Raw genomic sequence first — 17,007 nt, 5'->3', positions numbered from 1 at the left:
TCCCTCTTGGGCTTGAACATATACACAGGCCCACATATACACAGTATGTCTGGAAGGATAGAGGAGAAAAGGATGTTTATCTCTGTGCAAAAGGACTGGGAGACAGTGGTAGAGTGAGAATATTTTACTGACTTTGCACCACTCTTTGAAGTTTTCCTATACGTGCATCTACGACGTAGTGGCCTCCCTCCCCCCAGATTTTTAAATTAAAATTAAAGTAGCGTTATATACTGCTTGGGACAGTAAGTTGTAGAGAAATGTGAATATATCATCCAATTTTTTAATGAAATTAAGAACAGCAAACACGCACAAAAAGTTTATAATTCTAAATATGGGCACATCATTCTATGAGGCTGTATAAACGTGAGGAAAGGAATGAAGAAAAGCTGTTCAACATCCAGCTACCTGTACAGTCTAGGGGTCCACGTAAAGCCCCGCCTCCAGCCCCGCCCCTGGAGCTGATTTCCTCCCACTGTGAAGTTGGCCAGACTTATTCCAGCCCCACCCCCGCCACTTCTCGCCCCTGGAACTGGTCTCCGCACAGCACTCGGGCCTGGCTCCGCCCACAGCCTGGTCCCGCCCCTTGCCCCGCCCGCACCCTTGTCCCCGCCCACAGCCCCGCCTCTAGAGCTGGTTTCCACCCACAGCCCCGCCCCTAGACCTGGTCCCTGTCCCTGGTGCTGACCCAGCCCGCGGACCGGTCTCACATTAACTCAAGAAACTAGACACCTCCCCCGAGGCTGGGGTGCGCGGCCCCGCCCTGCCCCGCCCCCTGCCCCGCCCCCCACGCCGCCTCAACCCAGAGCCCCCAAACGTCCGTCCTCCCCGAACCTGCGTCCTCCCAGAACGCCCGCCCGAGACCGGAAGCGGAAGCGCGGGCGGCGCTGTGGATGGAGCGGGAGGTCTGCGCGGTGTGTCCAGTCTTCTCGGCGCGGACCGCATTCCCGTGGACCTTCGGCCGAAGGGGCGACGCGTGGTGAGTGGCGGGCGGTCCCGTCTCCGGTCGCGGTCGAGGGAGGGGCCTGGGCCGCGGGCAGCCCCGTCACGGCCCGGCGTCCCCCCGTCCCCCCGGAGCCCCGTGTCCCCCGGGCTGTTCGCTCAGGGCGCCCGAGGCTGCTGTTCCTCCCGGCTCCGGGCGCCGCCGGCCCCTCCTCAGAGTCCCCGTCACCGTCCTCCGTGTGATTTTGTCCCCAGGGGGCTTATCCGCGTCTGGAGGCGGTGTTTGGGTTGTTACTAATGGGGGCGCTCCTGGCATCTAGGGGGGGAGGCAGGGATGCTGCTCAGCGTCCTCCGGGGCCCAGGACGGCCCGACAGAGAATTGTCCGGCCCCAAATGTCAGTGGTGCCGAGGTTGGGAAACCTGCTCCAGGGCCTGAAAATCTCCCCAGCCCTGTATGAAGTGTGGGAAATGTTTACAAGTCAGCCAGCCACTTACAGGGGCCATAAATGACAAGCTTGTTTAAAGGGTCCAGAGTCACCAAAAAGTGTCTGTCCAGCCAAGTGAGTTGAGGGACACAAGTGCACACAGCACCAAGCTGCTTCCTCCCATCTTGGGGAGCAGGTGACTGGATAGGAATCGGGAAAATCCAGTCACAGCCAACAGTTACAGTTAAATCAGTAAATACAAAAAAGAAAAGTGAATGGGGTGAACTTTCCATCCAACACCCTAGAAAAGGCCTCAAAAGCTTGTTTGCGCTTTTGTTTCCCCCCCTCAGACACGAAAACATCCGTGGAGCTCAAGTTTGAGGTGAAACCAGCCTCAGGGTCCACCTGTCCTCGCTGATCCATGGATTTCTGTGTGACTAGGTGAGTACCCTGTCGACCTGGTACCAGCAGGTTCCGGCAGCCTCCGCTGTGCAGAAGACCTGCTAGTGGGCTTTCCTGGGCTCAGGTTGTCACCACATGGACACTGAGAGTGAGGGTATCTTGAGAAAAATTATTGATCTTGGATGGATTATATTCAAGGGAAAGACGGTAAGCTGTGTGTGGTTCTATGTGGTAAATATTTCAGTAAGTACAGTTATATGCAAATAAGAACATATAAAACAAGTGTAAATAACTGCAAATGTGTATTATAGTAGAAAATATAGATTTACTGGCATTGCATAATACTCAAAAATCAGGATTTATATGTAATATAAATACAGAAATGTTTTGCGTGTGTATGTAGTATTAGAAGACGTCCCATTAAATATTAGCAGGGATACTCAGCAACATTCCTTAGACCCATTCAACTTGACTTCTAAAGTCTTATAAATCCTCCACAAAAATTTGAAATATAGGAGCATTTAGGGAAAAAGATGATTGGAACTTCTTTGTATTAATAACAAATTTAACATTGAATTTGCCAGTAGCCAGATTTATTTTGAGCATTTTTTTCTTTATGCCATTTCAAATCATTGGGAGGAGTACTAAGCAACACTGTAGATTACAGGGCAGGGCACTAGTCTCTAAAATGACTGTCCTCACCACTTTGCCTTCTAAAGGGAATTAACTTTGTTTCTTGAAACTTTTCTGAAATACCAGTCTGGTGATTCACGTTGCAGAGAATCTTGTTAAGTAATTTTGTATTTAGTTGTTGGCCTCTACTAATTGTGTGTGTATGTGTGTGTGGCTTTTTCATTCTAGCTTTCCTGTGATGTTCTTGAGGGGAATGTGTGCTTGTCATGTAATAGATACTCTTTGAGTTTATAATTTATGGTGACCCACCATCCTCGTTTATTCAGGACAGAGGGGATTTCCAGGACACAGGACGTTTAGTGTTCAAACCAGGGCAGTCCTAGACAAACCGGGATGGTTCCTCATCTGATGAGCCAGGCCCTGGGCCACATGCATGGGGACCTGGAGAACCAGAGAGACCTTGTCCCACCTCCGTGGAATTTATATTGTATTTGGGAATTTGGATTTTAGACAGTTCCTGATGAGAGTGATGTGGGAGTTTGGCACAAGGTGACTCAACCTGAGGGGGCAGGGAAGCCCTCTTGAGAAGGACTGATATTTAGTTTGAGAGCTAGAGTTGGGACTGGATTTAGCTAGTTGGAGGGTTAGACTGGAGTGAGGGTGTGGGAGTGTGTTCAAGAGAGCGTTTCAGACAGAGGGACCCGCATGAGGACACCCCTGAAGCAGAGAGCCTGGTGTGTCCGTGAACTGAGAAGAGGGATGGCTGAGCCGAGTCAACACAGGGGGAGGGGTGTGAGCCACGCCGGCGAGGGGGGACAGGCAGGACCAGATCAGGGGTGACTTGGGACTCTGTTCCAAGACCAGTGGAAAGACTCTGGAGAGATGCGAGTAGAAGGAGGATGTGATTAGCGTTTGGTGTAAGCACGTGGGTTCAGATGGACTTCATGGTTAAGAATGTAGACTGAAGAGGCAAGATGGGAGGTGCTGGGAATAAGATGAGGAATAAAGTGACTGTTCCCTAGGCCTGGGTGATGGCTGTGGAGCAGGAAAGAAGTAGAAAGAAAAGACCTTGGAGTGTGGAACCGAGAGAACGTTAACGGTACTTTCTTGCCTGCATGTGTCAGATGGCACAGGGCACTGACTGTTCTCCTCGCTGCTGTCCGTGCAGACCTGCAGGCGCCCCCTCACCCAGGTCTGTGTGTTCACCCCTCTTTGTCACTCACAGGCCCCCCTCCACATCCTAAAGGAAGTCAGGCCTTACTTGTGAGGGGGTTGTCTCAGACGGGAGACACCGAGGAGAGCCACTCTAGACATCAGAGCAGCCCCTTCAGCCTCTCCCTCAGCCTCCTCCCTTCCCCTCTCTCGCTTTCCACACCGAGAAGGACCCCTGCTCAGTATTCCATGTCCCCATGTTCTTCCTTCCCCAGGCTTGAGAAGGGTGGGGCAGCCACTGGGGTGGACATCATCTGCACCTTCCACTCTGACCCCCGCTGGTCCTGGGCTGGACAGAGAGTGACTCTACTGGGAGCCGCGCCATGAGACCCAGCGTGTCACCCACCTGGGCTCCCTCACCCTGGACGGGGACAGCCTCTACGTCAGTGGTGAGGGGCTGGGCTACAGCCACACTCTCTCTCCCAGTCAGAGTTCTGTGTTGCCTCCGTTGCTCTAAAGTGAGCTATGATCCATCTCTCTATGCTCCTGGTCTGGGATCAGTCTCCTCATCACTGTGTGATCACTGGGTCCAGCCACCTTCCATCTCGTTGCCTCCCCCCTGAACACCCCTCCCCTCTTCCCCTCTGCTTTCCCCACTGCTTTCCCCAAAAAGCTCCCTACACCCTCCCTCTCCCTTAATCCTTTATGTTCACCCCAGCTCTTGCTCAGCTCCTCTCGCCTTCTCTCCACAGATTACACCTATGGAGCCGCAGCCCCGACTACCACCGGTGAGTATTCCTGGCCCTGACGTCCTGGGTCCCGTCCGCATTTGGGGTTGGGGAGCACTTGTTCTCCTTCACCCGCTGTCCTTGGTGAGGGAGCACCTGGAAGGGCCCTAATTCATCCCTTCTCTCCCTCCCGGGTTCTGGTGGAGAGTCCCAGCCCAGTGTGAGAAAGCCTTAGACACAGACGTGTTCTCCACCACATTCTGACCCCACGTGGTTTTCACTTTAATTCTCCTGAAGCCCCGCCCTTGGTCCTCCTTTTCCAGGTGTCCCATCCGTCTGTCCAGTGTTCTGCCCGTCCATCTGCCTCTCCTCCGAGTTCAGTCTCTCTTGTTCACCTATCTCTCTCTCTTGGGCTCCTCTCATCCACAGGCTTGCTCATCCCTCTACTCACACAGTCACCCGTCCCCTCACTCTCATTTATGCTTCACCTGTGAATGGTGGTCCTGGGACAGCCACTGCTGGAGCCCGGGTGAGCCTGGGGGCTCCTCCCACTCTGTCCCTCCCTGAGACAGCCCTCGCCACAGCTCCCGAGCCAGCCACCACGTCCCTGCATACTTCATCATCACCTGTGCCACCAGAAGCCACCACAGGTATCTGGGGGCCCCTTTTCCTTCCCAAGAGAAGCTCTCCAGCCCCACTCCTCCACCAGCCAGTTGTGATCCAGGAGCTGGGAAGCCAGGGTGTGAAATTCTGGTTTTAGGGCAATCATGCTGATCACAAAGATTATACCAACGATTCAGTCTCAGGCCAGCCCTCAGAGAGCCCCGAGTCTTGTGAAATTAACACACCATTATAGTACAATGTGGGATGTTTCGGGGAGAGGCGCCTGGCATAATTTGGAGGGGAAGAGCTTGCTAGAGAAAGTTTCACCAGAATGGAGTCTTTGAGAATAAGTAGGAGGGACCCTGGCAACTAGAGGATGAAGGGTTTTCCTGGCAGAGAGGATTCCATGATCAAAGGCTCCGGCCAGAAACAACATGCCCTATGCGGAGAATTGAAACGAATTTGGGTTGCGTGAAGCATAAAGTTTAACCCGCAGTAGATGGATAAAATGAGACTGAAAGGTCAGCAGGAGCCAGATTGAGTAGAGCCTTGAGTGCCAGGTCAAGAAGGTTGAACTAAACACTGAAGGCCATAGGGAGCCATGGGTGGTACTAGAGCAGTGGTGGTCCTAGTGAGGTATTCATTTCAGAAAGATTCTTCTAGTGGTCCTTGTAGAACATCCTTTAGACAGAGCATCCAGTGAGCCTGCTGGGGTGTTGATCCGGGTGAAGGAAGTTAAGACCTGAGCTGGGACAGGGATGGAGAGGGAGTGTATGTGAGGACCGGTGCGCAACTGGAATTGGTGTTACTGGGAGGGAGGAGGAGCAGAGCAGATGTGCTGGTTCTGACTTGGGTGACCACACGGGTGGGTGGTGGTGCCCCTGGGAGAGAAGACGACAGATGATAATGAGTGCAGGACTCTGGTGTGGTCTCAGGCCAGATTTCAGTGATGGCCATCGCTCTCCCTCTCGTCTTGCAGCTTTGGGGCACAACCTGAAGACCCTCACAGTCCCCTTCCCCATCTCCACCCTCCGGTATTCATAAGACAGGAGCAACTGCTCAGCCATGTTCAACTCCACTGAGAGGGTCCTGCAGAGCCTGGGGAGACCCTGGTTCCAGCAGCTCCTGTTGGGTTAAATCCCACCCAGCCCCTCCCCCACTCCCTGTCCCTCCTCTCATCCTCCTCCTCCTTCCTCCCCAGGTGGATCCTTGTCCAAGAAGAGCAGCCTGGGCCTCTTCTCCTTGAGTTGCAGACTGGTCTCCCTCAGGTGAGACCCTCCCCTGAGCATTTGCCCCTAATGACCACTTTTGTCACCACCCCTCTCTGTCTCCCCCCTGTCCTCCCATTTCCTCCTTCCTGTTCTGGCCCCCACCCCAGAGGTTTCAGGACCTCTCTCTAGAGTCCCCACATCCCTCTCTCCCCAGGCCTGAAAAGGATGGGGAAGCCAGCAGTGTGGACGCCGTCTGCACCTACCATCCTGACCCCGTGGGCCACCATGCCTCTGTGCTGGGAGCGGAGAGTCTCCACCTGTCTGCTCTTCCTCTCGGTGGCTCCAGGCTCTGCATCCCAGAGTTTATCCATCCAGAGAGAGCACCAGCTACGTTTCCACATCATCAGCTGGAACCTCAGCAACCCGGAGCCCACATCCTCGGAGTACACCGTCCTGCTGAGGGACACCCAGGACCAGGTGGGGTCTCCCCTCTCGCATCGCTCCTTGCCCTGAGGGCACCGTCATTCCTCTGTCTGACTTACATCTGTTACGTGATTGTTTCAACCCTTCACTTTCCCTGCGTCCCTGGGTTCTCTCAGTGTCCAGAGGTGATGTCCTAGCTGCCTTCCCCATTTCTCACATGGGTAAACTGAAGCTCAGAAAGGGGATTATTGTGCCTAAGGTCACACAGTGAGTTAGGGGCAGAGCCAGGATTTGAAGTCAGGTCTCCCTTGCCCCAAGGTCTGTGATGTTTCACTGGCTCCAGTGGCCCCCTGCGTCTCCAGGAGACCTCCATCTCACCCACTCTCCCTCGCGTTTGTTCTAGGTCACCAAGCTCTACAGAGGCAGCCAGCTGTGAGACATATTCCACTCCTGCCTGGTCACCGACCTGATGTAGGTTGAGGAGATTGGAAGCATTGGTTGAGCTGGTGGCTGATGGCTCTGAGCTCCCGTGACACATCCTTGATCTGGAAGTCACTGACATGGTGCCCATTCTGCCCCACATCCCTGTCAGCTAATCCTACCATCTCCTTCCATAGGTTTTCGGGGGTTGAGAAAAGCATTAACATTTGGGGCCACCAACCTCCAGCATCCTCCTCCTCCTCCTCTTCTGGAAAAGTTCAACAAATATTAGTGGTCTACCTGTGCTCTCCAATATTGGAGCCACTAACCAGATGAGGCAATTAAAATTTTTTATACATCTATTGGGATACGATGCACATATTGTGTGTGTGTGGGGTGTATTTTTTAGGTTTTTCTAGATACAATATCTTCTCATCTGCCAACCAAATAGTTTTACATCTTCCCTTCCAATCTGGGTCTCTTTTATTCCTTTTTCTTGCCTAATTGCCCTTATCAGAGCCTCTGGTGCCTGTGATTAACATGCGAGATGAGGGCAGACATCAATGTCTTGTCCCTGGTCTTAGGGGGAAATTTTCAGTCTTTCACCATTGAATATGGTGTTGTCCATGGGTTTTTCATCGATGCTGTTTATAGGTTGAGAAAGTTTTTTCTATTCCTAATTTGTTCAGTGTTTTCTGTTGTCTTTAGACATGAAGGGCGCTGTATTTTGTGAAATTCTTTTCTGTATATGTGGTCGAGATTGTGTGGTATTGGCCGTTATTCTATTACTATGGTGTATTACATAATCAAGTTTTCAGATATTAACCCAACCCTTCAACTAGAGGTGAGATATTAAGATGTTCTCAAGTCTTTCCTGGGCATGCCACAGGCCTGAGCCCTTGTGGCCTTCTAGATGCCCGCAAATACCCTGGAGATTTTCAAAGCCCCCTGTGGACATCTCATTCCCCCAGTTTTTCTTCTAAGTTGTTGGCTCACCTCTTGCCTGCCTCTGCTGGTATCACTCCCTCAGGCAGCTACAATAGAAAACAATTAGCGCTGATTGTTTTTAGCAAGTGCCTTGGGGACAGACTTTCCTCTCTGGGCAAGCTCTGAGTCTAGTAACGACAAGCCCTGAACATGGGGTGTTTTCGGGGAGCTGCCATGCAGGTCAGCTAGTTGCAGTTGGGTGGGGAGGGGTCTTTTCAGAGCTCCACACCCATTATGGCTGCTGTGCTGCTGGTTGTCTCAGCCACCATGGTTCTGAGACTGACGGTTTTCACAGTTATGGAGGATGTTGTGAGAGCAGGATGGGAATAGTGCAAGTTATAGTGCCACGAAGTTTGCTCCCTTTATCAAGATTCCACCGTGTGTCTTCACTAAACCCTCCTCAGATTCTTGCAAGCCTTTGATTAATTTCTAGACTTCTGAAAAGTTGATTTTGACCATTTTTACCAGTGTTCTCATTGTTTTTATGCATTTGCAGGCGTCCTTACTCCAAAGTTTCAAAAATGTTCTCTCTGTGGTTATTTATTTATAAATTAATTACTTGAAATGAAATTACATGAGAAATTCAGTTCCTCACTCACACACACTAGCCACATTTTAAGTGCTTGATAACAACATGGGGCTAATAATGAGTGTATTTGGTAGTGCAGGCAAATGTTGACATTATTGCAGAAAGTTCTCTTGGACAGGACCCAGAAGCAGGGAATCTAGAATCAGGGTAGAATTCCAGACACCCTTGTTCATCCCTTGTGTCCTTCCAGGTTGGTCCCCCATGGTAACCACACTGCAATGGATTCACTGTGTACCCAGCCGCCTTGGCACAGAGACTGGACAGAGTTGCCATCTATGAGGAATTCCTGCGGCTGACCAGAAGGGTACCCAGCTGCAGAACTTTACCCTGGACGGAAAGAATGTCCTTGGGGATGGTAAGGCTCCCTGGTCATTGGGAAAGGAAGTGAGGCCTTTCTGGGGACTCTGGAGGCCTGGGGCTGAGAGAACATTGAACTTTCTCAGGCTGGCAGGAGGTGGCATAGTCCCCCAGTCTTTAGCCACCATTGAGAGAGAGAAAAGGACACCAGTGTAGTATGGGAGGCCCTCACCTTCTCCTAGACAGCTCTGTGACCTCAAGCTAGTCACCTCCCCTCTCTGGACTTTTGTTTCCTTATCTCTGCACTGAGAGCCACTGGGCCCGATGGTCAATGAGGGCCTCCAGCTGTGTGTGAAGCAGACTTACAGGTTTGGGAGTGGATGTGGTTTCTGATCCACAGGCTATAGTTTGCCAAGTCCCGCTCTAGATGAGCACCAATGCACTAGAACTTTCTGCAGTGGTGGAATGTTCTATATCTGTGCTGTCCAGTGCATAGCTGCATGTGGCTGTTGAGTGCTTGAAACATGGTATTGTGACTGGTCTTTATTGTTACTGATTTTTAATGTTACTGAGGTTAGAATTTTTATTTTATTTAACTAAAATTAATTTTTTTTTTATTTTTTTATTGATGTTTTAATGGTTTCTAACATTGTGAAATTTTGGGTTGTACATTTTTGTTTGTCTATCGCCCCATATATGACTCCCTTCACCCCTTGTGCCCACCCCCCACCCCCACTGCCCGGGTAACCACAGTCCAGTTTTCTCTGTCCATGTGTTGGTTTGTATTCCACATATGAGTGAGATCATACAGTGTTTGTCTTTCTCTTTCTGGCTTATTTCACTTAACATAATACGCTCCAGGCCCATCCATGTTGTTGCAAATGGGACGATTTTGTCTTTTTTTATGGCTGAGTAGTATTCCATTGTATATACATACCACATTTTCTTAATCCAATTGTCAGTCGAGGGACACTTAGGTTGCTTCCACTTCTTGGCTATGGTGAATAATGCTGCAATGAACATAGGGGTGCATAAGCCTCTTTGGATTGTTGATTTCAGGTGCCTTGGATAGATTCCCAGTAGTGGGATGGCTGGATCATAGGGCATCTCTATTTTTAATTCTTTGAGGAATCTCCATACCGTTTTCCATAGAGGCTGCACCAATTTGCATTCCCACCAGCTGTGTACGAGGGTTCCTGTTTCTCCACATCCTCTCCAACATTTGTTGTTTTTTGTCTTGGTGATTATAGCCATTCTAACAGGCGTGAGGTGGTATCTTAGTGTTGTTTTGATTTGCATTTCCCTGATGATTAGTGATGTTGAGCATCTTTTCATGTGCCTATTGGCCATCTGTATATCTTCCTTGGAGAAGTGTCTGTTCATTTCCTCTGCCCATTTTTTGATCGGGTTGTTTGTTTTTTTGTTGTTCAATTGTGTGAGTTCTTTATATATTATGGAGATCAACCCCTTGTCAGATGTATGTTTTGCAAATATTCTCTCCCAGCTGGTTGGTTGTTTGTTCATCTTGATTCTGGTTTCATTTGTCTTATAAAAGCTCTTTAATCTGATAAAGTCCCACTTGTTTATTTTTTCTTTAGTTTCCCTAGTCTGGGTAGGCATGTCATCCGAAAAGATTCCTTTAAAACCAATGTCAAATAGTGTGTTGCCTATATTTTCTTCTATGAGTTTTATAGTTTCAGGTCTCACCTTCAGGTCTTTGATCCATTTTGAGTTAATTTTTGTGAATGGTGATAGCACATGGTCCACTTTCATTCTTTTGCATGTGGCTGTCCAGTTTTCCCAACACCATTTATTGAAGAGACTTTCCTTTCTCCATTGCATGTTCTTAGCACCTTTGTCGAAAATTAGCTGTCCGTATATGTGTGGTTTTATTTCTGGGCTTTCAATTCTGTTCCATTGATCTGTGTGTCTGTTTTTGTACCAGTACCATGCTGTTTTGATTACTATTGCTTTGTAGTATGTTTTGAAGTCAGGAATTGTGATGCCTCCTGCTTTGTTCTTTTTCTTTAGGATTTCTTTAGCTATTCGGGGTCTTTTGTTGCCCCATATAAATTTTAGTATTCTTTTTTCTATTTCTGTGAAGAATGTCATTGGGGTTCTGATTGGGATTGCATTGAATCTGTAGATTGCTTTAGGTAATATAGACATTTTAACTATGTTTATTCTTCCAATCCACGTGCATGGGATATCTTTCCATTTCTTTATGTCATCGTGGATTTCCCTCAATAATGTCTTGTAGTTCTCATTGTATAGGTCCTTCACCTCCTTGGTAAGATTTATTCCTAGGTATTTTATTCTTTTTGATGCAATTGTAAATGGTATTATCTTTTTGAGCTCTCTTTCTGTTAGTTCATTATTAGCATATAGAAATGCAACTGATTTTTGTAGATTGATTTTGTACCCTGCAACTTTGCTGTAGTTGTTGATTGTTTCTAACAGTTTTCCAACAGATTCTTTAGGGTTTTCTATATATACAATCATGTCATCTGCAAATAGTGAGAGTTTCACTTCTTCGTTACCTATTTGGATTCCTTTTATTCCTTTTTCTTGCCTAATTGCTCTGGCCAAAACCTCCAGTACTATGTTGAACAGGAGTGGTGAGATTGGGCAGCCTTGCCTCGTTCCTGTTCTCAGAGGAATGGCTTTCAGTCTTTCCCCGTTGAGTATGATGTTAGCTGTGGGTTTGTCATATATGGCCTTTATTATGTTGAGGTACTTTCCTTCTATTCCCATTTTATTGAGAGTTTTTATCATAAATGGATGATGTATCTTGTCAAATGCCTTCTCTGCGTCTATTGAGACGATCATGTGGTTTTTATTCTTTGTTTTGTTGATGTGATGTATCACGTTGATTGATTTGCGGATGTTGAACCATCCCTGCGTCTCTGGTATAAATCCCACTTGATCATGGTGTATGATCTTTTTAATATATTGTTGTATTCGGTTTGCCAATATTTTGTTGAGGATTTTTGCATCAATGTTCATCAGCGATATTGGCCTGTAATTTTCTTTCTTTGTATTGTCTTTGTCTGGTTTTGGTATCAGGGTGATGTTGGCCTCATAGAATGATTCAGGAAGTGTTCCATCTTCCTCTATTTTTTGGAATAGTTTGAGGAGGATGGGTATTAAATCTTCTTTGAATGTTTGGTAAAATTCACTGGAGAAACCATCTGGTCCTGGACTTTTATTTTTTGGGAGGTTTTTGATTACTATTTCAATCTCTTTACTTGTTATTGGTCTATTCAGATTCTCCATTTCTTCTTGGTTCAATTTTGGGAGGTTGTATAAGTCTAAGAATTTATCCATTTCTTCTAGATTGTCCAATTTGTTGGCATATAATTTCTCATAGTATTCTCTTATAATCCTCTGTATTTCCATGGTATCCGTTGTAATTTCTCCTCTTTCATTTCTAATTTTATTTACTTGAGCCTTTTCTCTTTTTTTCTTAGTAAGCCTGGCTAAGGGTTTGTCTATTTTGTTTATCTTCTCGAAGAACCAACTCTTTGTTTCATTAATCCTTTCTACTGTTTTTTTGGTCTCAATATCACTTATTTCTGCTCTGATTTTTATTATTTCTCTCCTTCTGCTGGCTTTGGGCTTTGTTTGTTCTTCTTTTTCTAGTTCTGTTAGGTGTAATTTAAGGTTGCCTATTAGGGCTTTTTCTTGTTTGTTAAGGTGGGCTTGTATCGCTATGAGTTTCCCTCTCAGGACCACTTTTGCTGCATCCCATATGGTTTGATATGGCATGTTATCATTTTCGTTTGTTTCCAGATAGTTTTTGATTTCTCCTTTAATTTCATCAATGATCCATTGGTTGTTCAGTAGCATGTTGTTTAATCTCCACATTTTTGTCACTTTCCCAGTTTTTTTTTCCTGGTTCATTTCCAGTTTCATAGCCTTATGGTCTGAAAAGATGCTTGTTATGATTTCAATCTTCTTAAATTTATTGAGGCTTGCTTTGTTTCCCAACATATGGTCTATCCTAGAGAATGTTCCATGCGCGCTTGAGAAGAATGTGTAGTCAGCTGTTTTTGGGTGGAGTGCTCTGTATATGTCTACTAGGTCCATCTCGTCCAGTTTTTCATTTAAGTCTACTATTTCTTTATTAACTTTTTGTCTGGATGATCTATCCATTGCTGTAAGTGGGGTGTTAAGATCCCCTACTATTATTGTGTTGTTGTTGATTTCTCCTTTTAGGTTTGTTAATAGTTGTTTTATGTACATTGGTGCTCCTATGTTGGGTGCATATATATTTATAAGTGATATGTCTTCTTGATGGAGTGTCCCTTTTATCATTATATATTTCCCTTCTTTGTCTTTCTTAACCTGTTTTATCTTGAAGTCTACTTTGTCTGATATGAGTATGGCAACACCTGCTTTCTTTTGTTTGCCATTAGCTTGGAGTATTGTCTTCCATCCTTTCACTCTGAGCCTGTGCTTGTCTTTAGTGCTAAGATGTGTTTCCTGAAGGTAGCATATTGTTGGGTCTTGCTTTTTAATCCATCCTGCCACTCTGTATCTTTTGATTGGAGAGTTCAATCCATTTACATTTAGGGTAATTATTGAAATATGAGGGCTGAATGTTGCTGTTTTGTCACTTATTTTCTGGTTCTTTTGCATTTCCTTTGTTTCTTGTCCCATTTGTTTTGGACTGCCAATTCAGTTTGGTTGTTCTGTCTTATGATTCTTCTGGTTTTCTCTTTGTTTATCATATGTGGTTTTAATTTGATTATTTGTTTAGTGGTTACCTTGAGGTTTGGGCAAAAAATCTTGTGTATGAGATAGTCCATTATCTGATAGCCTCCTATTTCCTTATACTAAGTCAATTCAGTCACTTTCCTCTTCCCCTTCTAAGTTGCTCTTCTTATACCTTATTCTATCTTGTGTTGTGGCTGTATGTTTACAGTGATGAGGTTAAATTTATTTTTGGTGAATTTCTTCCTTTGATCTTTGAGTTTAGTATTTAAGTGGTTGCTAACCTATTCCGGTAAAGATCTACTATTTCTCTGATTTTGTCTACCTACTTTTCTCCTTACTCCAAGCTTTGTGTTCCCTTTCTCTTCTTTTTTTCAGGCCTGAGGGCCTTCTTGAGTATTTCTTGTAGTGGGGGTCTCGTGGCCATGAACTCCCTTAGCTTTTGTTTATCTGGGAGAGTTACTATTTCTCCATCATATTTGAAGGATATTTTTGCTGGATAGAGTATTCTTGGCTGAAAGTTTTTGTCTTTTAGTATTTTGAATATATCATTCCAGTCTCTTCTAGCCTGAAAAGTTTCTGTTGAGAAATCCGCTGAGAGCCTGCTGGGAGTTCCTTTGTACGTTGTTTTTTGTTTTTGTCTAGCTGCCCTTAATATTGTTTCTTTGTCGTTGACCCTGGCTAGCCTTACCACTAGGTGTCGTGGTGAAGGCCTTTGTCTGTTAATATATATAGGCGTCCTGTTGGCTTCGCTTACTGGTATTTCCTGCTCCTTCCCCAGATTTGGGAAATTTTCAGCTATTATTTCCTTGAATAGGCTCTCTGTTCCTCTTTCCCTCTCCTCTCCCTCAGGAATACCTATAATTCTTATGTTACATTTTCTAATAGAGTCCGATATTTCTCAGAGTCTTTCTTCATTTCTTTTTAGTCTTAGTTCTCTCTCTTCTTCCATCTGGAGTATATCTGTATTCCTATCCTCTAAAGTACTAATTCTTTCCTCCATATTGTCAGCTCTGTTCTTTAAAGACTCCAGATTCTCCTTTATCTCCTCCATTGTGTTCTTCATCTCCATCAGCACTGATTGGTTTTTCTTTATGATTTCAATCTCTTTTGTGAAGAAACTCCTAATCTCATTTAATTGTTTGTCTGTGTTGTCTCGTATTTCGTTGAGTGTTTTTATGATAGCTATTTTGAAATCTCTGTCATTTAGTTTATGGATTTCTGTGTCTTCGGGGTTGATTTCTGGGTGCTTGTCATTTTGTTTCTGGTCTGGTGATTTCACATATTCTTGCATTGTGGTTCCTGTGTTGGTTTTGATTTTCCTCATCCTGGAAGTCTCTGGTTGCAATTTCCACCTGCCGCCACTGTCTGGTGGTAAAGGGCTGTGTGGTCTAAGCCCCCTGCGCTCTGCCCCAGTTTTTCTGCTGCGATCCGCAGTTTTGTTTTGTTTTGTTTTGTTTTTTTCCCCACTGCGATCCACGGGTCCAGTCCAGTTTGTTCAGGTCTGCCTCGGATCGCTAGGTCTGGTCGAGCTGCAGACTCCGGGTTGCGGGGAGTGGGGAGCTCTCTCTTTTGCCCTCTGGGTCCCTGACGTGGGAGGCTTCTCATTTGCCCCTCTTTATCCGCTCTCTGGGGTGCTCAGATGTTGATGGTAGCCCTGTGGCTCCTCTGAGCCCTCTGTGCGGGAGTTTCCCACTGGCTGAGAGAGCCCGAAGAGCTACAGTTTCCCGCCGAGGGCCGCCCCTCCCCCCTCTCTGGGAGCCGCGCAGACCGGGATCGCTGATCTGATGGGGAGGGAGCGGAGTTCTCCTTACCTCTCCCCACTTCCTCCGGGGGCCCAGCACGTTCCGCTCTCAGATGTGCGGCAGTGTGGATCCCTCCACTCTAGGTTTTCACTGTCTGGGATTCCGTTGTTGGTCTGTGGCTGTTACTTTTGTTGTATCTTGTGGGGGAAGAATTCACGGGAAAGCTCACTCCGCCATGATGCTGACGTCACTCCTCTTAACTAAAATTAATTTTAATTCAAAAAGAGACTTGTTGCTGCTCCATATCAGACAGCACACCTCTAAGAGGTTGTCTGGGTAGAGGTACAAGTAGGGGGACCTGCACCCCTCCTCCCATGCCCATTGGGTGCTGCGTGTCCTACCCTCCTGAAGTTTATGTTGTAGCTGGCAATAACAAGAATAGAGAATTGAAAATTATCAATTATTTGATGTGAACAAACTCATACTTGCAGGTGGAAATCAGAGAAGACTTCCTGTAGGATATTACATTGTAGGTTAATCCTAGAAAATGAATATTAAGCAAATAGATAAGGGAGAAGGGGATGAATGTGTTTCTAGGCATGGAAGAACACTTTTGAGTGGGAATTTACAAATTTAGAGAGATCCCATAGGCTTGCCAACTGTGATGACCCATTCTCCCCCCAGCCGTCATAAGAAAGTCCAGCCCAAATTCAGTCCTCTGTGCCCAGAGGTATGAATTTGGTTTAATTTATTAAACTTTTGTTCTGTGATAATGGTCTTGGATTTTGTAGCAAAGTGTGCTCACTTTTTAGAGATGGAAACTAAAATGGGGTGAAACATGATGATATCTACTTGACTTTAATATTTCATTGAAAACATGGGATGAATCAAGGGTGGCAAGTGTTAATAATTTATACATTGATGAAATATTGTTTTAATTGGATGGAATATACATGGTTAAATTAGATGATGTATGTTTATGAGACTGTTTCCTTTATTTTTCTATGTGCAAAAAGTTTTATTAAAAAGAGTGAAACACACTCACATGCATTCTCCATTTCATTCACTTCCAGAATATTCTGCCAACAGAGATGACACCTTGACTGAGAAGCCTGGTAAACCTGCAGGAAGCCCCAGCCCACGGTAGGGGGCGAGTATCTTGATGCTGTGCCTCATTGAAGAGAACCATGCGCACAGGGTCTTGGATGATGAGGAAAGTTGGCCAACCCTTGTCAAGGACGGTTGAGGCACAGTGGGGTCAGCAGGAGCCCTGGGGTGATGACAGGAGGTGGCTCACCCCACCATTTGTCTCCCCAGACCTCCCCTTCTGGGTCCTCATCCTCATCTGCTTGGCGGGAATCCTGGTGCTCATCACAGGCCTGATCTGCTGTCTGCTGGTAAGCCATGACGTGTTGCTTGTCTTCTTACTATTGGGTTGTAAGAGCTCTTTATATATTATAAATACACGTCCTTTTCTAGGGATATGTTTTGCAGATGTTTTCTCCCAGTCTGTGTGTGGCTTACCTTCTCCTTCACAACATGAGTCCTTGGGTAAATGAAAGTGACAGTCATCATGAGATTCCACCACACTTGAGAATGGCTAAAATTAAAAAGACTGACTATAGCAAGTGTTGTTGAAGATGTCAATTCACTGAAACTCTCATCGAGTGCTTGTGAAAAATAGCTTGGATGCGTCTTTAATAATTACATACGTCTACCCAGCCGTATAATTCTTAT

The 17,007-nt window shown here is 46.2% G+C and overlaps 1 long non-coding RNA gene across 2 annotated transcripts; it reads left to right on the top strand.

Moving 5' to 3' along the window:
* The first annotated feature begins 3,885 nt into the window (after positions 1 to 3,885).
* On the top strand, positions 3,886 to 16,621 carry LOC131402418 (uncharacterized). Of its 2 annotated transcripts, XR_009218655.1 has the most exons (5): positions 3,886 to 4,000; positions 4,304 to 4,339; positions 6,308 to 6,570; positions 8,703 to 8,867; positions 16,344 to 16,621. It is a non-coding gene; the product is annotated as an uncharacterized LOC131402418 (long non-coding RNA). The 2 variants fall into 2 exon arrangements; XR_009218654.1 differs by lacking the exons at positions 3,886 to 4,000; positions 4,304 to 4,339 and adding an exon at positions 6,112 to 6,150.
* Positions 16,622 to 17,007: the final 386 nt, after the last annotated feature.

The sequence above is a fragment of the Diceros bicornis genome, unplaced genomic scaffold, assembly GCF_020826845.1.
Source record: "Diceros bicornis minor isolate mBicDic1 unplaced genomic scaffold, mDicBic1.mat.cur scaffold_100_ctg1, whole genome shotgun sequence".
Taxonomy (NCBI): Eukaryota; Metazoa; Chordata; class Mammalia; order Perissodactyla; family Rhinocerotidae; genus Diceros; species Diceros bicornis.
This window is presented reverse-complemented; position numbering and strand designations above follow the sequence as displayed.